The following is a 19932-nucleotide window of genomic DNA, read 5'->3' on the forward strand; positions in this document are numbered from 1 at the left end:
TTCACTGTATATTCCCTACCTGCATTAGACCTTCCAAAATGCATTACCTCACATTTGTCCAGGTTAAACTCCATCTGCCATCTCTCCGCCCAAGTCTCCAGACAATCTAAATCCTGCTGTATCCTCAGACAGTCCTCATCGCTATCCGCAATTCCACCAACCTTTGTGTCGTCTGCAAACTTACTAATCAGACCAGTTACATTTTCCTCCAAATCATTTATATATACTGCAAAGAGCAAAGGTCCCAGCACTGATCCCTGTGGAACACCACTGGTCACAGCCCTCCAATTAGAAAAGCATCCCTCCATTGCTACCCTCTGCCTTCTATGGCCTAGCCAGTTCTGTATCCACCTTGCCAGTTCACCCCTGATCCCGTGTGACTTCACCTTTTGTACTAGTCTACCATGAGGGACCTTGTCAAAGGCCTTACTGAAGTCCATATAGACAACATCTACTGCCCTACCTGCATCAATCATCTTAGTGACCTCCTCGAAAAACTATCAAGTTAGTGAGACACGACCTCCCCTTCACAAAACCGTGCTGCCTCTCACTAATACGTCCATTTGCTTCCAAATGGGAGTAGATCCTGTCTCGAAGAATTCTCTCCAGTAATTTCCCTACCACTGAAGTAAGGCTCACCGGCCTGTAGTTCCCGGGATTATCCCTGCCACCCTTCTTAAACAGAGGAACAACATTGGCTATTCTCCAGTCCTCCGGGACATCCCCTGAAGACAGCGAGGATCCAAAGATTTCTGTCAAGGCCTCAGCAATTTCCTCTCCAGCCTCCTTCAGTATTCTGGGGTATATCCCATCCGGCCCTGGGGACTTATCTACCTTAATATTTTTTAAGACACCCAACACCTCGTCTTTTTGGATCACAATGTGACCCAGGCTATCTACTCACCTTTCTCCAGACTCAACATCCACCAATTCCTTCTTTGGTGAATACTGATGCAAAGTATTCATTTAATACCTCACCCTTTCCTCTGGCTCCACACATAGATTCCCTTGCCTATCCTTCAGTGGGCCAACCCTTTCCCTGGCTACCCTCTTGCTTTTTATGTACGTGTAAAAAGCCTTGGGATTTTCCTTAACCCTATTTGCCAATGACTTTTCATGACCCCTTCTAGCCCTCCTGACTCCTTGCTTAAGTTCCTTCCTACTTTCCTTATATGCCACACAGGCTTCGTCTGTTCCCAGCCTTTTAGCCCTGACAAATGCCTCCTTTTTCTTTTTGACGAGGCCTACAATATCACTCGTCATCCAAGGTTCCCGAAAATTGCCGTATTTATCTTTCTTCCTCACAGGAACATGCCTGTCCTGTATTCCTTTCAACTGACACTTGAAAGCCTCCCACATGTCAGATGTTGATTTGCCCTCAAACATCCGCCCCCAATCTATGTTCTTCAGTTCCCGCCTAATATTGTTATAATTAGCCTTCCCCCAATTTAGCACATTCATCCTCGGACCACTCTTATCCTTGTCCACCAGTACTTTAAAACTTACTGAATTGTGGTCACTGTTACCGAAATGCTCCCCTACTGAAACATCTACCACCTGGCCGGGCTCATTCCCCAATACCAGGTCCAGTACCGCCCCTTCCCTAGTTGGACTGTTAACATATTGTTTTAAGAAGCCCTCCTGGATGCTCCTTACAAACTCTGCCCCGTCTAAGCCCCTGGCACTAAGTGAGTCCCAGTCAATATTGGGGAAGTTGAAGTCTCCCATCACCACAACCCTGTTGTTTTTACTCTTTTCCAAAATCTGTCTACCTATCTGCTCCTCTATCTCCCGCTGGCTGTTGGGAGGCCTGTAGTATACCCCCAACATTGTGACTGCACCCTTCTTATTCCTGATCTCTACCCATATAGCCTCACTGCCCTCTGAGGTGTCCTCTCGCTGTATAGCTGTGATACTCTCCCGAACAAGTAGCGCAACTCCGCCTCCCCTTTTACATCCCCCTCTATCCCGCCTGAAACATCTAAATCCTGGAACGTTTAGCTGCCAATCCTGCCCTTCCCTCAACCAGGTCTCTGTAATGGCAACAACATCATAGTTCCAAGTAGTAATCCAAGCTCTAAGTTCATCTGCCTTACCCGTAATGCTCCTTGCATTAAAACATATGCACTTCAGGCCACCGCTGTGTTCAGCAACTTCTCCCCGTCTGCTCTGCCTCAGAGCCACACTGTCCCTATTCCCTAGTTCTCCCTCAATGCTCTCACCTTCTGACCTATTGCTCCCGTGCCCACCCCCCTGCCATACTAGTTTAAACCCTCCCGTGTGACACTAGCAAACCTCGCGGCCAGGATATTTATGCCTCTCCGGTTTAGATGCAACCCGTCCATCTTCTACAGGTCACACCTGCCCCGGAAGAGCTCCCAGTGGTCCAGATAACAGAAACCCTCCCTCCTACACCAGCTGTTTAGCCATGTGTTTGTCTGCTCTATCTTCCTATTTCTAGCCTCACTGGCACGTGGCACAGGGAGTAATCCCGAGATTACAACCCTCTAGGTCCTGTCTTTTAACTTTCTGCCTAGCTCCCTGAACTCCTGCTGCAGGACCTCATGCCCCTTCCTGCCTATGTCGTTAGTACCAATATGTACAACGACCTCTGCCTGTTTGCCCTCCCCCTTCAGGATTCCCTCTACCCGTTCGGAGACATCCTGGACCCTGGCACCAGGGAGGCAACATACCATCCTGGAGTCTCTTTCACGTCCACAGAAGCGCCTATCTGTGCCCCTGACTATAGAGTCCCCTATTACTATTACTCTTCTGCGCTTTGACCCTCCCTTCTGAACATCAGAGCCAGCCGTGGTGCCACTGCTCTGGCTGCTGCTGTTTTCCCCTGATAGGCTATCCCCCCCGACAGTATCCAAAGGGGTATATCTGTTCGAGAGGGGGACAACCACAGGGGATTCCTGCACTGACTGCCTGCCCTTTCTGGTGGTCACCCATTTCTCTGCCTGCACCTTCAATCAGGCCTCTGCCCTGTCACAGTCGTGAAATACAAGAGACAAACAGAATCTTACCCGGAGAGAAGACAGACAATCCGGGAGCTTGGATCCAACACGGATATGTTCATAAGACCAGAAGACAAGGGTAGCAGCACAGTCATTATTGAGAGACAACAATACCTGCTGGAGACAGACAGACAACTAAACAACACGAATCACAACACCAAGCTACCTAGACCCATATACCCGAGACAGGAAGGAGAATTGGAGACGGACTGGAAGAACCCAGACTCCAGACACATTAACCAAAAACAGATGGGAATATCTGAGGGGACAACAGGTCGAACCAAGGAGGTTCTACCTGCTCCTTAAAATACCCAAACACAGAATTTTTATTAATGTCACAAGTAGGCTTACATTAACACTGCGTGAAGTTACTGTGAAAAGCCCCGAGTCAACCTACTCTGACGCCTGTTTGGGTACACCGAGGGAGAATTCACAATGTCCAATTCACCTAACAAGTGCATCTTTCGGGACTTGAGGGAGGAAACCAGAGCACCCGGAGGAAACCCACACCGACACTGGGAGAAAGTGCAGACTCTGCACAGACAGTGACCCAAGCGAGAATTGAACTCGGAACACTGGTGCTGTGAAGCAACAGTGCTAACCACTGTGCCACCATCAGGGAAATACCACCAGACAGCCCCTTCGGATCAGACTGTGAGAGAAAAAATCCTGCAGAATCATTCAATTTACAGTGCAGAAGGAGGCCATTCGGCTCATCTAGCCTCCACCGGCCCTTGGAAAGATAACCCTACTTAGCGCATGCATCCACCTATTAAGGGGCATCTTGACAAAATACATGAATAGGATGGAAATAGAGGGATTCGGACCCCAGAAGCACAGAATATTTCAGTTTAAATGGGCAGCATGGTCGACGCAGGCTTGGAGGGCCGAGGGGCTTTTCCTATGCTGTACTTTTCTCTATTCTTTGTTTATCCCCGTAACCCAGTAATGCCACCTAATCTTTGTTTGGACACTAAGGGTCAATTTAGCGGGGCCAATCCACCTAACCACATCTTTGGACAGTGGGAGAAAACTGTGAGCACCCGGAGGGAACCATCACAGACACGGGGAGAATGTACAAACTCCACACAGTCACCCAAGGCCAGAATAGCTGAAACATCAACACACTGCTCCTGGTAGTTGATGGTACAGTTGTTCAATAAATATAATTAGTGGGTTGAAAAGGTGTGCAATATCGAGTAAAAACAGAAAATGCTAGATTAACTCAACATGTCTGGCAGCATCATAGAATCCCTACAGTGCAGAAGGAGGCCATTCGGCCCATCGAGTTTGCACCAACGCTACAAAAGAGCTCCCCACACAGATGCACTTTCCCCAACCTCTCCCCATAACCCCACTACACCATTGGACACTAAGGAGCAATTTAGCATGGCCAATCCACCAAACCGGCACATCTTTGGACAGTGGGAGAAAACGAGCACCCGGAGGGGACCACACAGACACAGGGAGAATGTCCACACAGTCACCCAAGGCCGCAATTGAACCCAGGACACTGGCGCTATGAGGCAGCAGTGCTAACCACTGTGATACATCTGTTGCAAGAGAAACAGAGTTAACGTTTGTTGTTCCTTGTAACAGTTCTGTAGAAGGGTTAATGGACTCTAATTTCAAGTCCATTGAAGTGGAAAGTATTTTACTCGGAGATTTGACACAGGAAGAAGTTTTAGTCTGTGTGAAGCTCAATCTTCATTTACACCGAGCACGCAGTCTGATTGGCTGGAGGACCAGAGTCCATCCGGTCTTCCAAATCCCCCCATTGGTCAACATCGCTCAGGCAGGAAATGAAGTTTTGGAACCCGTGCCCATGAGGCCAATGGGAAGAACTCAAAATGATACAGAGTCTCAGCCAATGAGGGCGATCTGGGATCAGCCCCGCCCCTCATTCACTCCGATTGGTTGGAAGACCAGCTGTACCTTTATGAAATGAAAAATGAATGAAATGAAAATCGCTTATTGTCACAAGTAGGCTTCAATGAAGTTACTGTGAAAAGCCCCTAGTCGCCACATTCCGGCGCCTGTTCGGGGAGTGTTTATCAAATAGCTGTAGTGGATGTACCTTTAAGAAATGGGTGTTTATCAAATAGCTGCAGTGATATCAGAGTGGGTGGAACTGGGCTTCACTGCAGCTATTTGATAAGCACCTATTTCTTAAAGGTACATCCACTACAGCTATTGGATAAACACACAGTTCTTAAAGATACTCTCATGACAATTCTGAATTCTCCCTCTGTGTACCTGAACAGGCACCGCGGTGAATGTGCTGACTGGGGTTTTTTCACTGTAACTTCATTGCAGTGTTAATGTCAGACTACTTGTGACAAAAAAGATTTAGGATTATAAAGAAAAATGTTCCAGCAAATTTCCATCCCGCCCGTGATGATTTGCACGGGAATATGACCCCGACAAATGGGATGAAGCCAAATCTTTAAAAGTCAGTCTGTATTTCAAATCATTGCCGTGCTGTCAGGGAAAGGGTTAACTTCTCTGCTTGTTTACAAAAGGGAAGAGGAAACATTCGCAAAGCTTCCCACAGCTTGTGAGTTCCGAAACATAACTTCAAGGTTGAAGTTTATCTTCAGAGATTGAAACGTTTTGGTACCATTTCCAATTGGACCAGTAAATTGTGATTCACACTGAAAGGTTTACTTTCACTCAGTAATTAGAACATTTCACTTTCTCAGCACTGACGCTTTAGATCAAATCCCAATTGTTCTCTTTTGTAGCTGGTGTGTGGAGAAGATCATGTTCACTGTAGATCTGTCAGCACAGAAACCGCACTGTGCTTCTGGATACACTCAGTCTGCAAGTAGATGAATCTGTTAAACATCACCCAAGGGAAGGTCTTCCCCTGACTCTAAGGAGTGAGATGTCCCTGTAGTTGATGCTGTCTCCTCTGTCCCTGCTGTTTTTATTGCATCACACATGTTCTGTGGACCAGTCTCACAGCCCAAAAGGGGCGGGCAGGAAGGTGGGACAGTCGATGGGACTTTCTGTGTGTGAGCAGTTCAGCTGGAATTCCATCCTTGCCGGGCACCTTTCTGCTTGCTCAGCAATCAATGGCCTTTTCCAGCTCATATGATGAGAGTTCCTTGTCCAACTCAACCATGACAGGAAGCTGCAGGAGAGTCTAACAGAGACTGGGAGATGCCCTTCTCACAGGGGTACAGCTCACTGTTGTTTTCAACCCAGTTTCTCCTCACTCTCTCACCATGACTGACACTGAGCATGCTCAGAGCACACACCCACACTGCACCTGTGCACTGGCCTCGTACACTGATCGGGAACTTTCTGCAGCGCAGGGGATTCTGGGTAACAGCCGCCATAGAGCAATTAGCAAAACAGAAGATCCACGGTTAGGCAAGATGCTGGGCATGAAGCACAATGAGAGGTTTGGATACTTTATTTACTACATAAGCACATTATTCTGATAAGATATCACTTAGACATGGGCAGCAAGCAGGCTGATCTACAGTATGTACAGTATTTACAACACCTGGGACACGGTAAATTATCTCATCAAATCAGTGATAGGTTTGTTTACTGTTCATAATTGCCACTGGGTCACACTCATGATTCGTGCAAGATGCAACTCCCCAGGTTTTTTGACCCATTCCCTCCAGACCTGTTTTCACTCCAAGGGTCTTGACATCTGCCTTAGTCTTTATCCAGCCATGTATGTTCAGCTAACACTGCCCAACAACCAGCCTCTCCTGCACTGGGGCACAGGGTTTCCATCACCAAAAATCTGTCCTGTTCCATGCACATCAACGCTACCACCAACAAAGCACAACAGCGCCTATACTTCTTCAGGAAACTAAGGAAATTTGGCATGTCCACACTGACTCTTACCAATGTTTACAGATGCACCATTGAAAGCATCCTATCTGGCTGCATCACAGCCTGGTATGACAACTGCTCGGCCCAAGACCGCAAGAAACCTTCAGAGAGTAGTGAACACAGCCCAGTCCATCACACACACCTGCCTCCCATCCATTGACTCTATCCACACCTCCCGCTGCCTGGGGAAAGCGGTTAGCATAATTAAAAACCCCTCCCACCAAGCTTACTCACTCTTCCAACTTCTTCCATCGGGCAGGAGATACAAACGTCTGAGAACACGCACAAACCGATTGAAAACAGCTTCGTCCCTGCTATTACCAGACTCCTAAAGGACCCTTTTCTGGACTGACCTGATTAATACTACACTCCTGTATGCTTCACTCAATGCCTTTGTCTATATATTTACATTGTGTACCTTATGTTGCCCTATTATGTATTTTCTTTTAGTTTACTTTCTTTTCATGTACAAAATGATCTGTTTGAGCTGCTCGCAGAATAATACTTTTCACTGTACCTCGGTACACGTGACAATAAACAAATCCAATCCAAATCGAGGGAGCAATCTGCCTCTCTTGCATTGGTGCACTGCATTTCCCTCATAACACAGTGCCATAGAAAGATGACAGCACAAAACAAAGGCACTTAACAAATTGTATCTGTGCCAACTTTCTGCAACTGTCACAATCCGCAGTCATTGGCCCTGAACTCTGTAGATATTTTTCTCCTCAAAGGATACGAACAGATGACCAAGGAGCTGGAGTTGGCTATTCAGCCCAGTCTGCTCCACCATTTAATAAGAAAATGGCTGATCTGACAGTAACAGATAGTTGTCCAATTTTCTTTTCAAGGCATCAATTGAATCTGCCTCCACCACATTTTCGAGCAGTGCATTCATGATCCCACATGCAGCACAGAATGTTTTTCTTCACATCATAAGACATAGGAGCAGAATTAGGCCACTCGGCCCATCCAATCTGCTCCACCATTCAATCAGGGCAGCACGGTAGCATTGTGGATAGTACAATTGCTTCACAGCTCCAGGGTCCCAGGTTTGATTCCAGCTTGAGCCACTGTCTGTGCGGAGTCTGCACATCCTCCCCGTGTGTGCGTGGGTTTCCTCCGGGTGCTCCGGTTTCCTCCCACAGTCCAAAGATGTGCAGGTTAGGTGGATTTGCCATGATAAGTTGCCCTTCGTGTCCAAAATTGCCCTTAGTGTTGGGTGCAGGTTAGGTGGATTTGCCATGATAAGTTGCCCTTCGTGTCCAAAATTGCCCTTAGTGTTGGGTAGGGTTACTGGGTTGGGTGGGGTTACTAGGTTATGGGGATAGGGTGGAGATGTGGACCTTGGGTAGGGTGCTCTTTCCAAGTGCCGGTGCAGACTCGATGGGCCGAATGGCCTCCTTCTGCACTGTAAATTCTATTAATCTATATTTTTCTCATCTCCATTCTCCCCATAACCCCTGATCCCCTTATTAATCAAGAGCCTATCTATCTCTATCTGAAAGACACTCAGTGATTTGGCCTCCACGACCTTCTGGGCAAAGAGTTCCACAGATTCACCACCCTCTGGCTGAAGAAATTCCTCCTCATCTGTTTTAATTCCTCCTCATCACCTGAGGAAGGAACTGTGCCCCTAAAGCTAGTGAGTCGAAACAAACCTGTTGGACTTTAACCTGGTGTTGTCAGACTTCTTACTCTGTTTTAAAGCATTGCCTTTAGTCGGAGATTGTGTCCTCTGCTTCTAGTTTTTCCGACAAGTGGAAACATCTTCTCCATGTTCACTCTACCCAGGCCTCGCAGTATCCCATAAGTTTTAATAAGATACCCCCATATCCTTCTAAACTCCCAACGAGTACAGACCCAGTGTCCTCAACCGTTCCTCATACGACAAGCTTTTCATTCCAGGGATCATTCTTGTAAACCTTCTCTGGACCCTTTCCAAGGACAACACATCCTTCCTTAGATATGGGGCCCAAAATGGCTCATAATACTCCAAAAGGGGTCTGATCAGAGCATTATATAGCCTCAGAAGTACATCCTTGGTCTTGAATTTTAGCCCTCTCGACATGAATACGTTGCATTTGCCTTCTTAACTGCCGACTGAACATGCACGTTAACCTTTTTAAAAACATTTTTTTTTAAAATTCAGAGTACCCAATTCATTTTTTCAAATTAAGGGGCAATTTAGCGTGGCCAATCCAACTACCCTGCACATCTTTGGGTTGTGGGGGCGAAACCCATGCAAACACGGGGAGAATGTGCAAACTCCACACGGACAGTGACCCAGAGCTGGGATCGAACCTGGGACCTCGGCGCCGTGGGGCTGCAGTGCACCTGCACGCTAACCTGAAGAGAATCTTGAACAAGGACTCCCAAGTGCTTGTGATTTCCTCAGCATTTTCCCATTTAGAAAATAGTCTGTGCCTCCATTTCTCCTTCCAAAGTCCATAACCTCACATTTTTCCACATTGTATTCCATTTGCCACTTCTTTGCCCACTCTCCTAGCCTTGCTCAGCATTGCTTCTTTTTCTAATCACTTTAAATTAATGTCCTCTGTTTATAATCTTGCCCTAAATATGACTTGCTAGATCAAATGTCTATTGTAGATCCTTAGTTGTAATGTGGTCAAGTGCCTTTCCATTTGAGAACTGTTCAATAAAGTTCTTAGAATTATTTGTAGCTAGGGCAGCACGTGGAGCAGTGGTTAGCACTGGGACTACAGCGCTGAGGACCCGGGTTTGAATCCCGGCACTGGGTCACTGTCCGTGTGGAGTTTGCTCATTCTCCACGTGTCTGCATGGGTTTCACCCCCACAACCCAAAGATGTGTAGGTTAGGTGGATTGGCCAGGCTAAATTGCCACTTAATTGGAAAAACAAAATAATAATTGGGTCTGAATTTTTTTTTTAAAAAAAGGATTATTTGTAGCTTCCCCACCAATCAGTTTTTTCCATGATCCTGAAGTGACCTTATTTTTATCGGGAGTTAACTGAAGTATGTTCCTCACCTCTCATTATCTAAATTTCCATTTACCATTTTTCTGTCCATCTGACCCAGTCCATGGCTTTCTCCCTCATTGTCTAAAACACATGAGCAACTTTTGTATAATCCTGGTGCATACATTTCAGTCTAAATCATTGATATATACCGGAAACTGTGGAGCCCCACTGGAAACAGACGTCCAGGCATCATTCAGTCCCAGATGTGACTAACAGCAGCAACAACAGCTGAATCCAAACCCTGCTGTTGCCTGCGAACTTGCTGATGTCTGTGCAGGTTGTTTGACCGAGTGAATCTCCTCACACACACCGATCAGTTAAACAGCCTCTCCCCAGTACCGCTCCCACATGTGGGAGACACAGTAGCACAGTGGTTAGCACTGTTGCTTCACAGCTCCAGGGTCCCAGGTTTGATTCCCGGCTTGGGTCACTGTCTGTGCGGAGGCTGCGGGTTGTCCCCGTGTCTGCGTCGGTTTCCTCCGGGTGCTCCGGTTTCCCCCCACAGTCCAAAGGTGTGCAGATTAGATGGATTGGCCATGCTAAATTGCCCTCAGTGTCCAAAAAGGTGAGGTGGGGTTATGGGTTAGGTTGGAGGTATGGGTGTAAGTAAGGTGCTCTTTGCGAGGGCCGGTGCACTCGATGGGCCAAATGCCCTCCTTCTGCACTGTAAATGCTATGATTCGGTTTCCGTGTGAACTCGCTGGTGTTTCCGCAGATTCGGTTTACTTTTAAATCTCTTTTCACAGTCGCAACATTTAAAAGATTTCTGATCAGTGTGAACAAGTTGGTTTGATGTCAGGTGGGATGACTGAGTAAATTTCTTGTCACACACGGGTCAAGTGTACGGTCTCTCCCCAGTGTGAACTCGCTGGTGTTGCAGAAGCTGGGATGAAAAGGTGAATCCCTTCCCACACACGGAGCAGGTGAATGGCCTCTCCCCAGTGTGAGTGCGTTGGTGTCTCAGTAAATCATTTCTGCTTTTAAATCTCTTCTCACAGTCAGCACATTTAAACGGTCTCTGATCAGTATGAACAAGTTGGTGTGTCAGGAGGTTTGATGCCCGAGTGAATCCCTTCCCACACACCGAGCAGGTGAACGGCCTTTCCCCAGTGTGAATACGTCGATGAGTTTCCAATTCAGATGGGTAATTGAATCCCATCGCACAGTCCCCACATTTCCACGGTTTCTCCATGGTTATTGACAAGTTATCAGGTGACGGTGGGATGCAGATTTGAGGTCACTGTCAGATCAGCCGTGAAGTTATTAAATGGTGGAACAGGCTCACGGAGCTGAATGTCCAATTGCTGCTTCTTGATTCCTTTGGTGCGAATGTCCTTGTGTCTCTCCAACTTGGATCATCAGTTGAAGCCTGAGTACGGTGTCTCCCTGATGTAAATGCTGCAATTTAATTTCATGCAGTGTGATTGGTTAAAACTCACTTCCAGCTAACTGTGGAAAATTACTTTGATGTCTGTGTCTCGGTGCTTTTCCAATCACAGTGATTTTTGAATTTTTTTCCGATAGACAAAACAGACAAACATTTCTCCTTCCACGTTGAAAGGCCGATCCTGATGAATCAAGTGATTCTGTCAGATCTCGACATGATGTTTGCATCTGCAAATATTCTGTAAAAGGAGATTACATTGAATTTATGTGAATATATAAGACACAAACAGGCCATTCTGTCACAGATTCTGCTGCTGTCCATATTCGGCACACATCTCTGACTCCCACACCTATCCAATCTCAGCCTTTCAGCTGATTTTCAATTCCATTTTCTCTCATGTGCTTGTCCCGTTTCCATTTGAAAACATCTCAGCACTTTCTTCAACTCATTTCCATGGTAATTAAGAGTCAACCACATTGCTGTGGGTCTGGAGTTGTAGGCCAGACCAGGTAAGGATAGCAGATAAGGGCGGCATGGTAGCACAGTGATTAGCACTGTAGCTTCACAGCGCAGGGTCCCAGGTTCGATTCCTGCTTGGGTCACTGTATGTGCGGAGTCTGCACGTTCTCCCTGTGTCTGCATGGGTTTCCTCCGGGTGCTCCGGTTTCCTCCCACAAGACCCGAAAGACGTGCTGTTAGGTAATTTGGACATTCGGAATTCTCCCTCTGTGCACCCAAACAAGCGCCGGAATGTGCATGTGGAGCTGGGTGTTGTCAGTGTACAGTGTACATGTGAAAACTAACACGGTACTTTTGGATGATGTCATCTAGTGGCAGCATGTAGATGAGAAATAGGAGGAGCCGAGGATAGATGCTTGGGTAACTGTGGGTACAAGGAGAGTGGAGTGGAAAGGGAGGTTGGAAATGGGGGCCGTCCGTAATTTGCAAGGAAGGTGAGGTCAAGGGATGTTTTATTTCAGGAAGGGTGACTGATGTATTTAAAGGTGAGAGGGATAGTATGAGGAGAGAGAGAGAATCATAAACAATGTCAGCTAACATGAGGAAACTGAATGGGCAGCAGTTCTGTAGAAATAGAATCAGGGACAAGACAGGAGAGAAACTGTGATGTGAGTTCAGTGTTCATTGGGAGAGGCAACAGAGACAGTTTACCCAGTGGGAGGGTGAAAGAGAGGGAAGAGGCAGAGGCAGCTGAGCAGAGTGTCTCAATCCCAGTGACAAAGAAGCTCCATGAATGATGAGGATGGAGGAGAAGGCCAGATAGAGCAAAAGGAACTGACTTGAGTTAGGGATGTTAAAAAGTTTCAACAGGACTTCCGGGTGCGGCGATGACCAGCTAGGTCGCACGTTTTGGCACCTCCCGTTTGAACGGACTTTTGGGCTCTTATTGGGAGCCCCAACGGCAATTTTTGACGGCTAAACCCATTGGGCGGTGAAACAGAAGGGAATCCCCCCGGATATACATGGAGAAAGGAGATAATAGTGGCCGGATTGCAGAGGATCCTCTGGAGCAGCGGCAAGGAAGGGAAGCACGAAGCAAGATGGCAGCGGAGGGAGGCCGTTTGGTATGGGGCCCGGAACAGCAAGAGTTCCTTCGGAGATGTGTTGAGGAGCTAAAGAAGAAGGTGCTGGCCCCGATGCTGCAGGCGATTGAGGGGCTAAAGGAGGCGCAGAAGACCCAAGAATTGGAGCTTCGTGGCGTGAAGGCAAAGGCTGCCGAAAATGAGGACGAAATACAGGGCCTGGTGGTGAAGACAGAGACACACGAGGCACTGCATAAGAGGTGTATGGAGAGGCTGGAAGCCCTGGAAAATAGCTCGAGGAGGAAGAACCTAAGAGTTTTGGGTCTTCCCGAAGGTGCAGAGGGAGCGGACGTCGGGGCATATGTGAGCACGATGCTTCATTCCTTAATGGGACCGGAGGCCCCGACGGGCGCCTTGGAAGTGGAGGGAGCATATCGAGTCCTTGCGAGAAGACCGAAGGCGGGAGAAATACCTCAAGCTATAGTGGTGAGGTTTCACCGCTATAAAGACAGGGAGATGGTCCTGAGATGGGCGAAAAAGACATGGAGCTGCAGGTGGGAGAATGCGGTGATCCGCGTGTACCAGGATTGGAGTGCGGAGGTGGCGAGAAGCAGGGCGAGTTTCAATCGGGCCAAGGCGGTGCTCCATAGAAAGAAAGTTAAATTTGGTATGCTGCAGCCGGCGAGATTGTGGGTTACACATCAAGGGAAACACCACTACTTCGAGACGGCAGAAGAGGCGTGGACATTCATTGAAGAGGAGAAGCTGGACTAGACTGGAGAGAGAAAGAACTTTTGTAATAAAGCAGTGGTGTGATTGCATGGGACTGGGAATCGGAAGGGGGGGGAAATTTTCTCTTTCCCCTCGATGGGGGGGGGGGTAGGATATGGTGAACTGTGGGCGCCGGTGGGGAAGGAGAGAGGGAGCTGTGCCATTAGCGGTGGGGCCGAGTGGGAAGCGCGGGCTTTGCTCCCGCGCTATGGTAATTGTGGCGGGAAAAGGGGGCGCAGGAAGGAGGGAGCCTTACACAATGGGAGGCTGAGGATAAATGGGGGAAGCCGAGGTCAGCCAGATTTTGCTGACTTCTGGAAGCAACATGGGGGGAGCAAACACGCTGGAGGGGGATCTAGCGGGGGGGGGGGGTGGTAACTGGGTTGCTGATGTTAAGGGGAAGGGGGAGCTGCTACAGGATGGGATGGTCGGGACGGGAGGACACCGTTGGAGGGACAAGTGGGTGCGTGGGAACCGGGTGAGGAGCTGGTTTAAAAAAGGGGATGGCTAGTCGACGAGGGGGGGGGGGGTAAAGAGCCCCCCAACCCGGTTGATCACGTGGAACGTGAGAGGGCTGAACGGGCCGATTAAGAGGGCAAGGGTACTTGCGCACCTAAAGAAATTAAAGGCAGATGTGGTCATGCTGCAGGAGACGCATCTGAAACTGGCGGATCAGGTCAGATTACGAAAAGAATGGGTGGGACAGGTATTTCACTTGGGCTTGGATGCGAAAAATAGAGGGGTGGCAATATTAGTGGGGAAACAGGTATTGTTTGAGGCGTGGACTATAGTGGCAGACAGTGGGGGTAGATACGTGATGGTGAGTAGCAGATTGCAAGGTGAGGCGGTGGTTCTGGTGAACGTATATGCCGCGAGCTGGGATGATGCCAACTTCATGAAGCGTATGCTGGGGCGTATCCCGGACCTGGAGGCGGGAAAGTTGGTAATGGGGGGAGACTTCAACACGGTGCTGGATCCATGGCTGGACCGGTCCAGGTCTAGGACCGGGAGGAGGCCGGCAGCGGCCAAGGTGCTTAAGGGATTTATGGAACAACTGGGGGGAGTAGATCCGTGGAGATTCGCCAGACCGATGGGTATAGAGTTTTCCTCTTTCTCCCACATCCATAAGGTATACTCCCGGATAGACTTTTTTGTTTTGGGAAGGGCACTGATCCCGAAGGTGGCAGGAACGGAGTACTCGGCTATAGCCGTGTCAGATCATGCCCCGCATTGGGTGGATCTGGAACTAGGAGAGGAAAGGGAGCAGCGCCCACTCTGGCGATTAGACATGGGACTACTGGCGGATGAGGGGGTATGCGGAAGGGTGAGGGGATGTATCGAAAGATACCTGGAGGTCAATGACGATGGGGAGGTCCAGGTGGGGGTAGTATGGGAAGCGCTGAAGGCGGTGGTTAGAGGAGAGCTGATTTCCATCAGAGACCACAAGGGAAAACAAGAGGGTAAAGAAAGAGAGAGATTAGTGGGGGAAATTTTGAGGGTGGATAAGAAGTATGCGGAGGCCCCAGACGAAGGGCTATACAGGGAAAGACGAAGATTACAGACGGAGTTTGACCTGCTGACCACGGGAGAGGCAGAGACACAGTGGAGGAAGGCACAGGGGATACAGTATGAATATGGGGAAAAGGCGAGCCGGCTGCTGGCCCAACAACTTCAGAAGAGGGGGGCGGCGAGAGAGATCGGAGGAGTTCGGGACGAAATGGGAAAGATAGAGCAGAGAGTAGGGAATGTGAACGAGGTGTTCAAGACATTTTATGAGAGGCTGTACAAGTCCCAACCCCCGGAGGGGAAAGAAGGAATGATACACTTTTTGGATCAGCTAGAGTTCCCGCGGGTGGAGGGGCAGGAGGTGGCAGGTCTGGTGGCGCAGATTGAGGTGGATGAGGTGATCAAAGGAATAGGGACCATGCAAGCAGGGAAGGCCCCGGGACCAGACGGGTTCCCGGTGGAATTTTATAGCAAGTATATGGACCTGCTGGCCCCGCTCTTGGCGAGAACCTTTAATGAGGCTAAGGAAAGGGGGATATTACCCCCGACAATGTCGGAGGCGACGTTATCGCTAATTCTGAAACGAGACAAAGACCCGTTGCAGTGCGGGTCATACAGGCCCATCTCCCTCCTAAATGTAGACGCCAAGCTGCTGGCCAAAGTGATGGCGACAAGGATAGAGGAGTGTGTCCCAGGGGTGGTACATGACGACCAGACAGGGTTTGTAAAGGGGAGACAATTGAATGCCAATGTACGAAGGCTGCTGGGGGTGATGATGATGCCCCCTCCGGAGGGGGAGGCAGAGATAGTGGTGGCGATGGATGCAGAGAAGGCATTCGATAGGGTGGAGTGGGACTATCTGTGGGAGGTGCTGAAGAGATTTGGATTCAGGGAGGGGTTCATGAGATGGGTTAGACTCTTGTACGGGGCCCCGGTGGCAAGCGTCGATACAAACAGGCAAAGATTGGGATACTTTCGATTACATAGGGGTACAAGACAAGGGTGCCCCCTGTCCCCGTTACTGTTCACGTTGGCAATTGAACCATTGGCCGTAGCGCTGAGGGTCTCTAAGAGGTGGAGTGGGGTGCTTAGAGGGGGAGAGGAACATCGAGTGTCACTATATGCAGATGATTTACTGCTATATGTGGCGGACCCGGTAGAGGGGATGCCAGAGGTAATGCAGATACTCAGGGAGTTTGGAGAGTTCTCGGGATATAAATTAAATATGGGAAAGAGTGAGCTTCTTGTGGTGCACCACGGGGAACAGCGCAGGGGGATAGATGCTCTGCCACTGAGGAGAGTGGCAAGGAACTTTCGATACCTGGGGATTCAGGTGGCCAGGAACTGGGGAACCCTACATAAACTTAACCTGACGCGACTGGTAGAGCAGATGGAGGAGGACTTTAAGAGGTGGGATATGGTGCCCCTGTCATTGGCAGGCAGAGCACAGGCGGTTAAAATGGTGGTCCTCCCGAGGTTTCTTTTTGTGTTTCAGTGCCTCCCCATCCTGATTACAAAGGCCTTTTTCAAAAAAGTAGACAGCAGTATTATGGGCTTTGTGTGGGCGGGAAAGACCCCGAGGGTAAAGAGGGGGTTCCTGCAGCGCAGTAGGAACAGAGGGGGATTGGCACTGCTGAGTCTGAGTGACTACTACTGGGCCGCCAATGTGTCGATGGTCTGTAAGTGGATGAGGGAAGAAGAAGGTGAGGCATGGAAAAAGCTGGAGATGGCGTCCTGTAAGGGAACGAGTCTAAAAGCGCTGGCGACGGCGCCGCTACTGTTCTCCCCTAAAAGGTACACCACAAACCCAGTGTGGTGGCGACCTTGAAGATCTTGGGGCAGTGGAGACGACACAGGGGAGTGATGGGTGCCTCGGTGTGGTCCCCGATAAGGAATAACCACAGGTTCGTCCCGGGGAGGATAGATGGGGGATTTCAATGTTGGCAGCGAGCAGGAATTAGGAAGCTGAAGGACCTGTTTGTAGACGGGACGTTTGCAAGTCTGGGAGCATTGGAAGAAAAATATAAGTTGCCACCAGGGAATGCTTTCCGATACATGCAAGTGAAGGCATTTACAAGGCAACAGGTGAGGGAATTTCCGCAGCTCCCGACGCAAGGGATCCAGGATAGAGTGATTTCGGGGGCATGGGTTGGAGAAGGTAAAGTGTCCGAAATATACAGAGAGATGAGAGACGAGGGGGAGGCGATGGTAGAGGAGCTGAAGGGAAAATGGGAAGAGGAGCTGGGGGAAGAGATCGAGGAGGGGCTGTGGGCAGATGCCCTAAGCAGGGTAAATTCTTCGTCCTCGTGTGCCAGGCTTAGCCTGATTCAATTTAAGGTTCTACACAGAGCGCATATGACGGGAGCAAGACTGAGCAGGTGTTTCGGGGTGGAGGATCGATGTGGAAGGTGCTCAGGAAGCCCGGCGAACCACACTCACATGTTCTGGTCGTGTCCAACACTGCATGACTTCTGGGAGGGTGTGGCAAGAGTGATTTCAAAGGTGGTGGGGGTCCAGGTCAAACCAGGCTGGGGGTTAGCTATATTTGGGGTTGCAGAAGAACTGGGAGTGCAGGAGGCGAAAGAGGCCGACATCTTGGCCTTTGCGTCCCTCGTAGCCCGGCGAAGGATTCTACTTATGTGGAAGGAAGCGAAGCCCCCGGGCGTGGAGGCCTGGATAAACGACATGGCAGGGTTCATAAGACTGGAACGAATAAAATATGCGTTAAGAGGATCGGCTATGGGGTTCACCAGGCGGTGGCAACCGTTCCTTGACAATCTCGCGGAACGATAATGGAAAAAAAGAAAGGACAGCAGCAGCAGGGGGGAGTATTATCCCGTGTTTTTGTTTTTTCTTTTTTCATTTGTTGTTAGTTTAATATATTATTTAAATAACGTTTAATGTATATTCCTTTATTAAGTTGTAAAAACGGAAAATTTCTGTTTGAAAAATTTCAATAAAATATATATTTTTTTAAAAAACAATTTACAAATAGAGTTGGATGAGGACCTGAAATAATTGCTGGTCTACAGGGATAGAAGAGGGTAAGGGGACTGACTGGTTATGTCTGCAGAGACCTGTCACAGAGTCGATGGGATGAATGGCCTCCTCGCTGCCCGAATGACTCCATGATCTAAATGGATCTTGAGCTGCTCCAGTCTCTCCACCTAACTGAACAGCCTCTGACCTGAAGACCTTTCCGTAAATCTCCTCTGCACCCTCTCTAAGATTTTCATCTCATTCACAAAGTGCGGAGACCATATGTGGGATAGAATTGAAAGGCAGTGAGGAAATGGTCACCTTTTTAGAACCAGCCTTAGACTACACTGGGAGCACTGTCAACATTAGTGACCTCTATTTAGAAAAAGGAAACAGAGGCACTGGAGAAACAAAGAACAAAGAACAAAGAAATGTACAGCACAGGAACAGGCCCTTCGGCCCTCCAAGCCCGTGCCGACCATGCTGCCCGACTAAACTACAATCTTCTACACTTCCTGGGTCCGTATCCTTCTATTCCCATCCTATTCATATATTTGTCAAGATGCCCCTTAAATGTCCCTATCGTCCCTGCTTCCACTACCTCCCCCGGTAGCGAGTTCCAGGCACCCACTACCCTCTGCGTAAAAAGCTTGCCTCGTACATCTACTCTAAACCTTGCCCCTCTCACCTTAAACCTATGCCCCCTAGTAATTGACCCCTCTACCCTGGGGAAAAGCCTCTGACTATCCACTCTGTCTATGCCCCTCATAATTTTGTATACCTCTATTAGGTCTCCCCTCAACCTCCTTCGTTCCAGTGAGAACAAACCGAGTTTATTCAACCGCTCCTCATAGCTAATGCCCTCCATACCAGGCAACATTCTGGTAAATCTCTTCTGCACCCTCTCTAAAGCCTCCACATCCTTCTGGTAGTGTGGCGACCAGAATTGAACACTATACTCCAAGTGTGGCCTAACTAAGGTTCTATACAGCTGCAACATGACTTGCCAATTCTTATACTCAATGCCCCGGCCAATGAAGGCAAGCATGCCGTATGCCTTCTTGACTACCTTCTCCACCTGTGTTGCCCCTTTCAATGACCTGTGGACCTGTACTCCTAGATCTCTTTGACTTTCAATACTCTTGAGGGTTCTACCATTCACTGTATATTCCCTACCTGCATTAGACCTTCCAAAATGCATTACCTCACATTTGTCCGGATTAACCTCCATCTGCCATCTCTCCGCCCAAGTCTCCAGACAATCTAAATCCTGCTGTATCCTCCGACAGTCCTCATCGCTATCCGCAATTCCACCAACCTTTGTGTCGTCTGCAAACTTACTAATCAGACCAGTTACATTTTCCTCCAAATCATTTATATATACTACAAAGAGCAAAGGTCCCAGCACTGATCCCTGTGGAACACCACTGGTCACAGTCCTCCAATTAGAAAAGCATCCCTTCATTGCTACTCTCTGCCTTCTATGGCCTAGCCAGTTCTGTATCCACCTTGCCAGCTCACCCCTGATCCCGTGTGACTTCACCTTTTGTACTAGTCTACCATGAGGGACCTTGTCAAAGGCCTTACTGAAGTCCATATAGACAACATCTACTGCCCTACCTGCATCAATCATCTTAGTGACCTCCTCGAAAAACTCTATCAAGTTAGTGAGACACGACCTCCCCTTCACAAAACCGTGCTGCCTCTCATTAATACGTCCATTTGCTTCCAAATGGGAGTAGATCCTGTCTCGAAGAATTCTCTCCAGTAATTTCCCTACCACTGAAGTAAGGCTCACCGGCCTGTAGATCCCGGGATTATCCTTGCTACCCTCCTTAAACAGAGGAACAACATTGGCTATTCTCCAG

Source organism: Scyliorhinus torazame, chromosome 5 (assembly GCF_047496885.1).
Source record: "Scyliorhinus torazame isolate Kashiwa2021f chromosome 5, sScyTor2.1, whole genome shotgun sequence".
Classification (NCBI taxonomy): Eukaryota; Metazoa; Chordata; class Chondrichthyes; order Carcharhiniformes; family Scyliorhinidae; genus Scyliorhinus; species Scyliorhinus torazame.